The sequence below is a fragment of the Lepidochelys kempii genome, chromosome 2 (genome assembly GCF_965140285.1).
Source record: "Lepidochelys kempii isolate rLepKem1 chromosome 2, rLepKem1.hap1, whole genome shotgun sequence".
Lineage (NCBI taxonomy): Eukaryota > Metazoa > Chordata > Testudines > Cheloniidae > Lepidochelys > Lepidochelys kempii.
The window spans coordinates 254,768,541-254,782,303 of NC_136381.1; the positions used below are offsets into that span (position 1 = coordinate 254,768,541).

Here is a 13,763-nt window from a genome sequence, read left to right on the forward strand (position 1 = left end):
TAAAGACAAGAAACTTACATTTAATGTAGAGGTTAAGGGGGAGCCAGTGGACTTGGGTAGCCAGATTAAGGAGGTGATGTGATCAGAATAAGGAGCCATTTTAGCAGCATTATTTTAAATAGACTTTGGGGGAGCAAAGTTACAGTAGTTGAGGCCATAAAGCAGGAGGTTGTGATAGTCAGGGCCTGAAATTGAGGATGTGGATGAGAGATTTAGCGGTGTCGTCTGGTCTCTTGCTACCCATTTGGTAAGAGTTACAAAGTATTGAGGAGACTTTGTGCTCAGGCTGAAGGTTTCAGGGAGTGTTCTGAGGTGTTCAGCAATTCTTACTGATAAATGAGTGGTAGTAATGGGTTCTGAAGGGTGTCTAGTTCGAAGGGACACTGTCAACAATTGATTTTGTTAGTCTGCCAACACTTAGTTTAGCCTGTTGCATTACCTATCTCATGCACTGGTGTTGTGACATATTCTCATGCACTGCTCTGATGGGAGCTGGCATGTATGCTCTTCCCCAGGCCCTACATAAGGATGTTTACCAGTAACAGTGGTGACAAAGCAGAAACTGAAGCAGCAGCAGGCACCAGTATCCTTAGGAAAGAAGGGGAGTGTAGAGGAAGGCGAAAGCCAGTATTAGGGGGCTTATTCCTTCACCTGCTTACTTCCCTAGTCCTTCTCGCATGAACAGAGAGCAACAATACCCGAAGTCCAAAGGTGCAAACAATTTGATGTTTATTGGGGTGAACTGCCAGCAAGCATGATTTCCAGTTTCCTTCCTTAGTGTCCCCCTTCCCAGCTCTGACATCACAGAGCCTTACCTGTGTCCCTGTTCCCATTTCCCCCCCTCAGCAAAACATGATTCCAATTTCCCCGCCCCCATTCCCTGTTCCCATTCCCCGCCCTTATTTCCTGTTTAACTGCAGACTATATAGTAAAACTTAAGTTCTGCTTAGCTATACCTTAACCTCTCATTTTACTGAAATTTAACTAATAATTAACATATTATAAAATGATTATTTAACCAATTATATCCCACCACCTTAATTAGTTTACACCTAGCAAAATTAATTATACAGCAGATAGAAACAATCACAGAACCAGAGACCATGCAAATAAACAATAGCAAAGTGGGAACTATAATGACAAAACAATACAGAAGTGAGGATTTCACAACTACATCTATAAAGACATAAGGGTTTCCCAGCTGTGTCTATTGATAAGTGAGTTATTACCTAACAGAAAACTATCAAACTAAACTTCCTTTTACATCCTCTAGGCTTTTCCTTTTCTCTGGAGGTGATTGCCTTATTTCAATGTGACTAGTTTGGAATGTGAGGATGTGACCCTATGCTTCTCAGCTTATGGCTGCCTCTGCTGCTTAACCAGAGATCTTAGCCTAAGAACAGGGCGTCAGACTGTCACAGTAAAAGAAGGCCCTTAAATGCCAGCAGACAGTGATTTTGATTCTTTTTCTCTCTTTCTTTCTCTCTTTCATTCTTTTATATCTCTATAGCTAGCCAAGTGATGATAATACACCTAAATTCTTAGAGTATAGGCCTTTACAGACAGGATATCTATCTATATCCTAACAGCCAGGTCTACACTGTAGAGTTAGGTCGACGTAAGGCAGCTTACATCGACCTAACTCTGTAAGCATCTACGCTAAAATGTAGTTCCCACCAATGTAACTCATCCACTTCACCTCCAAGAGAAGTGTAGTGCTTAGGTTGATGTAATTAGACACTGCATTACTTACATTGACTGTTACTGCCTTTCAGAAGCCGTCCCACAAATGCCCCACATTGACACTCCTGCTGAAGATGCACACTGCTGACACAAGGAGTGTAGTGTGGACATGCAAAAGCGATTTAATTACTGTGGCAACTGTATGTCAACGTAGCTTAGTGTAGACTTGCCAAAGCCTAAGCCTCCTTGTTGCTTTGTTCTCGGACTTGCCCATTACACACAACCCTGCCTCCCCACTGGAAACACCCTTGTAAACTTTATCAGGGGAATAGAAAATGTTTTGTTTGTTTTAAAGGAGGTAGAAAAAATCTGTACTGATACAATACTATATAAAAGGTGCTTTAATTACTACATTGTTCTGGCTATACGCAGTCATGTTAACTAGTTTACCGACACTCCCTGTGTCATCACATAGATCTGTGAATAATGAATTTGTTTGGAGGAGAGGCAGACAAGAAGGAATACTTCACTTGCATCCCTTTTGGAGTCTCAAAGATCCTCCTGTTTACCCCATATCTTCCATCCTCTTGGTCGCTATGGGCCTGACTCTTCTTTATGCTAAAGCCCCTTTACACCATTCTGGCAGTGTATTTAAAAAAAAAGCCTTATTGTAAATGCGCGCGTCCAATATCTCTGGACATGAGGGACCAAACGCGACTTAAAGGAACATTGTCAGTTTAAGCAGTTTGGGGAATATTGACTGCTAAACGAATGTTAGACTTGGTTGGGGAGGGAGAGAGCAAGCAGGTAGTCCTAATTAACTGGTGTCAGGATTCCTTCCCCACTCCGAACTCTAGGGTACAGATGTGGGGACCCACATGAAAGACCCCCTAAGCTTATTCTTATCAGCTTGGGTTAAAAAATTCCCCAAGGTACAAACTTTGCCTTGTCCTTGAATAGTATGCTGCCACCACCAAGCGTTTGAAACAAAGAACAGGGAAAGAGACCACTTGGAGATGGCTTCTCCCCAAGCCCTACACACCCCATTTCCTGGGGAGGCTTGAGAATAATATCCTAACCAATTGGTTACAAAATCATCTAAGACCCAAACCACTGGATCTTGGAACAATTGAAAAATCAGTCAGGTTCTTAAAAGAAGGATTTTATAAAAAAGAAAAAAAAAAAGAAAAAGGTAAAAATCAGCTCTGTAAAATCAGGATGGAAAATACTTTACAGGGTATTCAGATTCAATACAGAGAGGATCCCCCTCTGGGCAAAACCTTAAAGTTACAGAACACAGGAATAAACCTCCCTCTTAACACAGGGAAAATTCACATAAAACAAAAGATAAACTAATCTGCCTTGCCTGGCTTACCTATACTGGTTGCAGTATTGGAGACTTGGATTAAGATGGGTTGGAGTAGATGGATTTCTGTCTGGCCTCTCTCAGTCCCAAGAGAGAACAACCACATAAACAAAGAGCACAAACAAAAGCCCCCCCTTTATCTTGTATCTTGTCCCTTTATTGGTCCTTTGGGTCAGGTGCCAGCCAGGTTAGCTGAGCTTCTTAACTCGTTACAGGTAACAGGATGTTGCCTCTGGCCAGGAGGGATTTTATAGCACTGTATACAGAAAGGTGGTTACCCTTCCCTTTATATTTATGACAACTGGTTTTTAAGATTTGCTATCCTATGACTTGCTAGGATTTGAATAATTTTGGCAGAAATGTTTTCAGGACCAATGAACTTTTTAATGTACTGGTCTGGAGCTAATAAGCAGGGAAAAAAAGTTATACCAGTTAGCTGTTAATAGTCATATATAAAACTATTTTCTATTCATTAAACAGAAGGAGATTTTAGTTGTCAGAGTGTGTGTGGTCTGTGTCATTTTATTTTTTTTAAAGGCTCGCTACTGAGATGGGTATCCTTTTTTTTGTGTGTGGTTGTTTAGCTTAAAAAAAAAAAAAGAGAGAAAAAAAATGGACTTTTGCAAAAACTTCACCAGTATTTCCTAACAAACGATTTTAAACTGGTAATAGTATTGTAGTAGGGTTTTTAAATGGGCCCTTGAATTTGAGAGTTTAGAATGAGTTCATGTAAATATAAAGGTGTAATGTGGCCTTGGGCAAGTCACTTCACTTCTCTGTACCTCTAGTCTGCTTTCTTCTCTCTCTTGTCTATTTAGAATGTAATCACTTTGAGTCAGGGACTTTCTCTTGCTGTATGTTCATACAGAGTATGGCACAATGGTGCCCTGATCTCCGTTGGGGCCTCTAGACACTACTGTAATACAAATAATAAGTAATAATAGTCATATGTTGTTAGCGTCAATTGAATTCAGAGTAATCCACCTTGCTGTCAGACAGGGACATGAGGAGGGCCCTACCAAATTCAGGGTCAATTCTGGTCAATTTCATGGCCATAGGATTTGAAAATTAGTCAATTTCAAGTTTTCAGATGTTTACATCTTAAATTTCAGTGTTGTAACCATGGGAGTCCCAACCCAAAAGGGAGTTGTGGTGGTGGGGGTGTCACAATCCCGCAACCCTCCGACAACGGCTTTGCCACCCTCGCTCCTGCAGCCGCAGGAGGTTCCTGGAGGTGGAGGTGGGTCTGATCTCCCTGCAAGAGCAGCTGTGCAGGGGAGGAGCAAGTTCTGTCCCTCCCCAGCATGGGGACTAGCAGCTGGAGCCTGGGGAATGGCAGGAGCCCAGGGAATGGCAGGAGCCCCTGGCTGAGGCGCCTCCAACCCTGACCCTCTCTCTCTCTTCCCATAGCTAGCTTTCCAGGGGGAGGGCTTATTTCACAGTCCATGACACGTTTTTCACAGCTGTGAATTTGGTAAGGCCCCAGACATGAGAGACAGGAGGAAGGGGTATTCCCCCCCTTTAAGGCAGGAGGTTACCCCACAAACCCTTATTCCAGTGATTTTCAACCTGTGGTCTGTGAACCCCTGGAGGTCTGCAGACTTAAGATTTTCAAAGGGGTCCACACCTCCATTTGAAATTTATTAGGGGTCTACAAACAGGGTTGAGGTAGAAAGGTTGAAAACCACTACCCTATTTTTTAGACCCACCGGGAGGGAGATTCCCACAGTGGAGAAAGCAGAGGGAACATGTCTCCCATTTCCTGAAGGGAGCAGAGGGGGAAGATTCCCCACTTTCCCCTACCTCCCAGAGAGAGATTCTGCACATACTCCCATCTCCTGGTGAGAGTTACCCCCTGAAGAGTTTCAGAGTAACAGCTGTGTTAGTCTGTATTCGCAAAAAGAAAAGGAGTACTTGTGGCACCTTAGAGACTAACCAATTTGTTTGAGCATAAGCTTTCGTGAGCTACAGCTCACTTCATCAGTGAAGTGAGCTGTAGCTCACGAAAGCTTATGCTCAAACAAATTGGTTAGTCTCTAAGGTTCCCCTGAAGAGTGTTGCCTCAATGCTGATGACGTGCTAACAACCCACTTATCTTACCACTGCATGTATTAAATTTAACGTAATGTTCACCAGCAGACATGTACCAAATCTATGAGAACTTTGTTTAAATGTTTCAGAGTGGTAGCCGTGTTAATCTGTATCAGCAGAAAGAACGAGGAGTACTTGTGGCACTTTAGAGACTAACAAATTTATTTGAGCATAAGCTTTCGTGGGCTAAAGCCCACTTCATCAGATGCATACAAGGGAAAATGTTGGAACCTGTGTGCGCGTGTGTGTGTTACAATAATGTGCATGTGCCAGTGTTTATATGTAGCAAAACCATTGCATTAATATTTAGTAAGCAAGTAAACATGTTATAAACAAGGAAAAAACAGGTACTAAATCCATCCGTTTAGAATTCCAGTAAGTGAATACTACTGGATCAGTTTACCAGTAGGATTTATTACAAGTATCTGACAATCAAACTATCTGAATAGAAATGTGAATATATGTGTGCTCACTTAGAGGCCAAGAAAGGTACATTAGGAGTTTAACTCGTGGTAGCAGCAAAGTTGCTGGAAACATTGAGTTTTAAATATAGGTATTGCAAGAAGGAACGTTGCATCCAGAACTATTTCTTATTTATATTTAAACTAGGGGGTCCATGGTTTTCAGCTTCTGTAGTTCAAGCTTATTGCGTGCACCCCACAAACTTTACACCCTCCCACCCCCCTCTGTTTCAGGGCCTCCCTGAAACTCTCTCCCTTTGTGTCCCTCATCCTTCCCCTTCCCCCCATTCCAGGGGTTCTGTGCACCCACTTTCACCCCTCCTCACATGCCAGGGGGTTGGTGTGCTCTCCCATTTTCCCCTTTCCTCATATACCAGGGTCCTCTATTACGCATTTGGATATCTTTAATTCTGAACTCCCACTGGTATTTCTTGGCATATGTGCCTTTTCTTTGGTGTGCAAACATTTTATAATGCAGAAAACTATGCTAATGATACTTTACAGCTGAGATTAATACAAGTTGAACCTCTCTAGTCTGGCACCCTCGGGACCTGACTGGTGCTGAACCAGAGAATTTGCCAAATCACGGGAGGTCAATGGAGAGTGCCAGCGGGTCCGCGTAGGTCCGGGGAGTAGGGGAGCAGAGGGTGCTGCAGCAGCCCCAGGCTTTGTGCCCAGCATGGCCACCTGCCTGTGGGTCCCGCTGCCACCGAGATTTCTGGCCTCTGGCCCCCCACCTGGGGACTCCGATGCCAGTCCCAGCCACCAGCCTCAGGTCTTTCCCCTCCGTCCTGGAGCTTGAATGCCATGAATCAGCTGTTCGCGGTGCTCTGGAAGTGCTGGGATGGAGGAGGAGAAGTTGGGAAGCATGGGGCCGGTGTGTGAGAGGTGCTGGGGAAGGGGGCAGAGAGGGAGCTTGGCGCCAGTGGGTGCTCCACACCCACTAATTTTTCCCGGTGGGTTCTCCAGCCAGCCAATGGGAGCTGCATGGACGGTGCTTGTGGGTGCAGGCTGTGCATGGAGACCTGCTGCCCCCTTCCACCCAAAGGGCGCACAGAGACATGCCAGCAGCAGCCAGCCGGAGCGGCTTGGGGCCACAGCATGCAGGCAGCCTGCCTGAGCCCTGCTGCGCCACCGGTTGGGAGCTGCTTGTGGTAAACGCCTCCTGGCCAGAGCCTGCACCTCACACCCTGTCCCACACCACAACACTCTGCACCAGCCCAGAACTCCCTCCTGCACCCAAACGCCCTCCCAGACCCCACACCCCCTCCATTAATATAGTAGAAATGTGTGGCCCATGACGACTTACCAGAGTTCGTGTAGTGGCTATTGCCCACCCCTGCTCTTGACTCTAGCATCTGTCTAACCTTTCCTTTTTCCAGCTAGCAGTAACATGGCAATCACTTATCATAGAATCATAGAATATCAGGGTTGAAAGGGACCTCAAAGCAGGACCGATCCCCAACTAAATCATCCCAGTCAGGGCTTTGTCAAGTTTGATCTTAAAAACTTCTAAGGAAAGAGATTCCACCACCTCCCTAGGTAATGCATTCCAGTGTTTCACCACCCTCCTAGTGAAAAAGTTTTTCCTAATATCCAACCTAAATCTCCCTCACTGCAACTTGAGACCATTACTCCTTGTTCTGTCATCTGCTACCACTGGGAACAGTCTAGAGCCCTCCTCTTTGGAACCCCCTTTCAGGTAGTTGAAAGCAGCTATCAAATCCCCCCTCATTCTTCTCTTCCGTAGACTAAACATCCCCAGTTCCCTCAGCCTCTCCTCATAAGTCATGTGTTCCAGTCCCCTAATCATTTTTGTTGCCCTCTGCTGGACTCTTTCCAATTTTTCTACATCCTCCTTGTAGTGTGGGGCCCAAAGCTGGACACAGTACTCCAGATGAGGCCTCACCAGTGTCGAATAGAGGGGAATGATCACGTCCCTCGATCTTCTGGCAATGCCCCTACGTATACATCCCAAAATGCCATTGGCCTTCTTGGCAACAAGAGCACACAGTTGACTCATATCCAGCTTCTCATCCACTGTAATCCTTAGGTCCTTTTCTGCAGAACTGCTGCCTAGCCATTCGGTCCCTAGTCTGTAGTGGGGCATTGGATTCTTCCATCCTAAGTGCAGGACTCTGCACTTGTCCTTGTTGAACTTCATCAGATTTCTTTTGGCCCAATCCTCTAATTTGTCTAGGTCCCTCTGTATCCTATCCCTACCCTCCAGCATATCTACCTCTCCTCCCAGTTTAGTGTCATCTGCAAACTTCCTGAGGGTGCAATCCACACCATCCTCCAGATCATTTATGAGATATTGAACAAAACCGGCCCCAGGACCGACTTGATACCGGCTGCCAACAAGACATGGAACCATTGATCACTACATTGATCACTATTTCACTACTTGTGAAATTCCACCTTCTCCTGAAGAATCAAGAAATGATGGGTTATAATGCTCCTATATTTTGCTGTTGTCTGCCAGAGTATTGTATTTTGGAGTAATTTGGGGAGTCTATTTAACAGTATGTTTTAAAAGATTAAGGGTACGTAGAACCTGGAATGTGCGCTCTTTTTGGGTATCAGTATAAATCTAAAGAAAGAAATAACAAAACAAATACATCCTAGTAGCCTCTGTTGGTTCATTTTTCTTTGAGGGTTTTTTTGTTTGCTTCTGTCTAATACTGAGCTCATGCTTCTATTCTCCTGTTGGTAGATCATTTTCTTCCTGTGTTAGTTTAAGCAAATTTCCATCCAAAGTATATTTTGCCTTAGCCTTGGTTCTCCCTTTAGGTTTCCCGAAATTGAATTCTACATGCTGATCCTTTGATCATTGTCGTTCCTTATCAAAACTTTCATAAATTACTCACCTCTTCTTTAGAATTCACAATCCTTCCTGTCCTTGTGTCACTTGTAAATGTTGAGACCGTGCAGATTGTCCTTTCTTCCACATCACTTTTGTATAAATGAAATAAAGTTAGTGCTACCAGTGATTCTTGTGGAAAACTCCTCCTCATAAATCCACCAAGGAGGATTTTATTCTATTTACACTAAAGCATTTGGCACTTTACCTACAAATTCTTAATCTATATAAGTCCCTATTCCTCTCTGTTGTATGGAAGCTTCTGGTTTGATACTTGGGAAAATGCTTTACTGAAACCTAGAAAATTATGTCAGCTGATATCATTTACCCCTCATTATTTTATATCTTTGGTAACCCTGATACAGTGCCCAATGACATTTGTCTGGCCTGTTGTTTTTTTGCTAGACTCATGTTGTTGACTTCTTGATGACGTGTGCTCCTCTAATGCACTTTCATCCTTGGACAAAGCCTATGAGCATCAGAGGTAAATAGTTCTCAATCAAAAATCGAGTGCGTCACCTGTGGAACAAACTTGCAGAGAAGATCAGACGAATTTAGAATTTGACCAGGATCAAAGTTTGCTGCAAAACCCCTCTTCTCTAAGGGTTTGTCTACTCTGGCACTTTACAGCGCTGCAGCTTTCTTGCTCGGGGGCGTGAAAACACCCCCCCCCCCCCGAGCGCTGCAAGTTTCAGCTCTGTAAAGTGCCAGTGTAGACAGTACACCAGCTCTGGGAGCCCCTCGTGGCGGTGCTGTGACCACACAGCCACCTTAAAGCGCTGCCACGCCGAGCGCCTTAATGTTGCTAGGGAAGATGTGCCGTAAGAAAAGAGGTCCCACCATAGTCTGCTCATTGGACAGAAGAAAAGTCAAAACAAAATAACTCTCTCTCAATACCTACTTGTCCCAAGCAGAGCTTCCGATCACGGAAGGGAAAACAGCAGAAATTTCCTCTGGTGCAAGCCTAGCTTTTTGAAGTCAGTGGCAGAAATTTTCATTTACTTCAGTGGATCCAGGATTTTACCCATGAAGTCCATTAAGGACCTTGCTATGCAGCCATAACTCACCTAGGAAGTGTTCATAAACTACAGTGATGGACACTATCGAAAACCCTAAAGTAAATGAAAGCTAGCTCTTCTCATCACTGAGGGCAGAGCATAATTTGCATATAGATTTAAACATATATTGCATAAAAGAATGCACCAAGATTATATGTACAGCCCCATATTGTATTTGTATCTTTATGCTTCAAAGAGGTAGCCGTGTTAGTCTGGATCTGTAAAAGCGGCAAAGAGTCCTGTGGCACCTTATAGACTAACAGACGTATTGGAGCATGAGCTTTTGTGGGTGAGTACCCACTTCGTCGGATGTATGTAGTGGAAATTTCCAGAGGCAGGTATAAATATGCAAGCAAGAATCAGGCTAGGGATAACTAGGGTTAGTTCAATCTGGGAGGATGAGGCCCTTTTCTAGCAGTGGTGGTGTGACCACCAAGGGAGGAGAAACTGCTTTTGTAGTTGGCGAGCCAGTCACGGTCTTTGTTTAACCCTGAGCTGATGGTGTCAAATTTGCAAATGAACTGAAGCTCAGCAGTTTCTCTTTGAAGTTTGGTCCTGAAGTTTTTTTGCTGCAGGATGGCTACCTTTAAATCTGGTGTTGTGTGTCCAGAGAGACTGAAGTGTTCTCCTACAGGTTTTTGTATATTGCCACTCCTAATATCTGATTTGTGTCCATTTATCCTTTTACGAAGGGACCGACCAGTTTGGCCGATGTACATAGCAGAGGGGCTCTGCTGGCACATGATGGCATATATTACATTGGTGGATGTGCAGGTGAATGAACCGGTGATGGTGTGGCTGATCTGGTTAGGTCCTGTGATGGTGTCGCTGGTGTAGATGTGTGGGCAGAATTGGCATCAAGGTTTATTGCATGGATTGGTTCCTGAGTTAGTTACTACAGTGTGGTGTGTAGTTGCTGGTGAGAATATGCTTCAGGTTGGCAGGTTGTCTGTGGGGGAGGACTTGCCTGCCTCCCAAGGCCTGTGAAAGTGCGGGATTGTTGTCCAGGATGGGTTGTAGATCAGTGATGATGCGTTGGAGAGGTTTTAGCTGAGGACTCTATGTGATGGCCAGTGGAGTTCTGTTGGTTTCTTTCTTGGGCTTGTCTTGCAGCAGGAGGCTTCTGGGTACACGTCTGGCTCTGTTGATCTGTTTCCTTATTTCCTCATGTGGGTATTGTAGTTTTGAAAATGCTTGGTGAAGATCTTGTAGATGATGTTCTCTGTCTGAGGGGTTGGAGCAAATACGGTTGTACCTCAGCACTTGGCTGTAGACAATGAATCGTGTGGTGTGTCCAGGGTGGAAGCTGAAGGCATGAAGGTAGGCATAGTGGACGGTGGGTTTTCGGTATAGGGTGGTGTTAACGTGACCCTCACTTATTTGCACTGTGGTGTCTAGGAAGTGGACCTCCTGTGTAGATTGGTCCATTCTGAGGTTGATGGTGGGGTGGAAGTTGTTGAAATCACGGTGGGAAGGAAACCCTGGAAGAATTCCATGGGTCCAGATGATGAAGATGTCATCAATGTAATGTAGGTAGAGAAGGGGCATGAGTGGACGAGAGCTGAGGAAGCGTTGTTCCAGGTCAGCCATAAAAATGTTGGCATATTGTGGGGCCATGCAGGTGCCCATAGCGGTGCCACTGGTTTGGAGGTATATATTATCACCAAATTTGAAATAATTGTGCATGAGGATAAAGTTACAGATCTTGGCAACCAGTTGTGCTGTGGCATCATCAGGGATACTGTTCCTGACAGCTTGTATTCCATCTGTGTGTGGGATGTTTGTGTAGAGAGCCTCTACATCCATGGTGGCTAGGATAGTGTTTTCTGGAAGATAACCAATGCATTGTAGTTTTCTCAGGAAATCAGTGGTGTCATGGAGATATCTGGAAAAAGAAAAGGAGTACTTGTGGCACCTTAGAGACTAACAAATTTATTTGAGCATAAGCTTTCCAGAGCTACAGCTCACTTCATCGGATGCATAAAGTGGAAAATACAGTGAGGAGATTTATATACATAGACCATGAAAAAATGGGTGTTTATCATACACATTGTAAGGAGAGTGATCACTTAAGATGAGCTATTACCAGCAGGAGATTGGGGTGGGGGGAGAGAGAACCTTTTGAAGTGATAATCAAGGTGGGACATTTCCAGCACATTTCCAGGAGTTAACAAGAACGTCTGAGGAACAGTGCGGGGGGAGGAAATAAACAAGGGGAAATAGTTTTACTTTGTATAATGACTCAACCACTCCCAGTCTCTATTCAAGTTTAAGTTAATTGTATCCAATTTGCAAATTAATTCCAATTCAGCAGTCTCTCGTTGGAGTCTGTTTTCGAAGTTTTTTGTTGAAGAATAGTCACTTTTAGATCAGAAATCAAGTGACCAGAGAGATTGAAGTGTTCTCTGACTGGTTTATGAATGTTATAATTCTTGACAGCTGATTTGTGTCCATTTATTCTTTTACGTAGAGACTGTCCAGTTTGGCCAATGTACATGGCAGAGGGGCATTGCTGGCACATGATGGCATATATCACATTGGTAGATGTGCAGGTGAACGAGCCTCTGATAGTGTGGCTGATGTGATTAGGCCCTATGATGGTGTCCCCTGAATAGATATGTGGGGACAGTTGGCAACGGGCTTTGTTGCAATGCTAGGTTCCTGAGTTAGTGGTTCTGTTGTGTGGTATGTGGTTGCTGGTGAGTATTTGCTTCAGGTTGGGGGCTGTCTGTAGGCAAGGACTGGCCTGTCTCCCACTGTATTTTCCACTTTATGCATCCGATGAGGTGAGCTGTAGCTCAGGAAAGCTTATGCTCAAATAAATTTGTTAGTCTCTAAGGTGCCACAAGTACTCCTTTTCTTTTTGCAAATACAGACTAACACAGTTGCTACTCTGAAACTGGAGATATCTGGGAGTGCTGGTGGAGTACGGTCTGAGAAGAGAGTCCAAATATCTTAGGTTATGAGGCAAGTGATGTTTTTCCACAATTTCTGCCTGTGCACGTCAGCGGAAGCATTCTATGTATAGGTCCAGACTGTCATTTCGACCCTCAGGAGGAGTCCATGTGGAGCTCGTTGTCTTGTGCTGTTGGTGGGAGGATATTTCTGTATCAGTGTGCTGTTCAGTGTTATATTGAAAGTATTCTTTGAGTCGGAGACGGTGAAAGTAGGCTTCCAGATCACCACAGAACTGTATCATGTTTGTGGGAGTGGTGAAAGAGTCCCCGAGATCGGACAGACTCTTCTGTCAGGCTGTGTGTGTAGCTGGATAGATTGACTATATTGCTGGGTGAGTTAGGGGTACCACTGTTGTGGCCCCATGTGGCAGGTAGGATTTTAGACCGCTTACAGTCCTTCCGTGGGTGAATGCATGCATCCGACGAAGTGGGTATTCATCCATGAAAGCTCACGCTCCAATACGTCTGTTAGTCTATAAAGGGCCACAGGACTCTTTGCCGCTTTTACAGATCCAGACTAACACGGCTACCCCTCTGAAGCTTGACACCATGCAAGGCACTGCATTTAGCCATATGGAGTGGAAATCCATCAACCTCATGAAGAAACTTGCACAAGTACAGACAGATATCATCTTCCTTTCCAAGTGCAAATGGATGGACGTCATACCAAATGGACTGAAGGTGAAAAATCCATTGCTATCTACATACTACACAGACCACAGTGGGAGATTATGCCATACACTATCAAAGAAACTGAGGAACCATCTGATCAGCATCCTATACAGCAAACAGGAAAACATCAAAAAGAAGTTCTCCAACTTGGAGACGCTCATAAATAACCAACCTTCCATACAAACAGACTTTACTAAAATAAGACAGGAGATCTACATTACATACTTCACCTCTCTACAACGGAAAAAGGGCTGTAAGCTGTCTAAAATCCTACCTGGACAACAATCCCTCACTTTCACAGGCCTTGGGGGGGGCAGGCAAGTCCTCCCCCACAGACAACCTGCCAACCTGAAGCATATTCTCACCAGCAACTACACACCACACTGTAGTAACTCTAACTCAGGAACCAATCCATGCAATAAACCTTGATGCCAGTTCTGCCCACATATCTACACCAGCGACACCATCACAGGACCTAACCAGATCAGCCACACCACCACTGGTTCATTCACCTGCACGTCCACCAATGTAATATACGCCATCATGTACATAGCAGAAGGGCGTTGCTAACACATTGGCCAAACAGGACAGTCCCTACATAAAAGGATAAAT

The 13,763-nt window shown here is 44.5% G+C and overlaps 1 protein-coding gene across 18 annotated transcripts in view; it reads left to right on the forward strand.

The window, feature by feature from the left end:
- The window catches only part of KMT2C (lysine methyltransferase 2C), a 336,413-nt gene that overhangs the window by 81,670 nt on the left and 240,980 nt on the right, over nucleotides 1-13,763 (forward strand). The gene's annotated exons all lie outside the window — the stretch shown is intronic.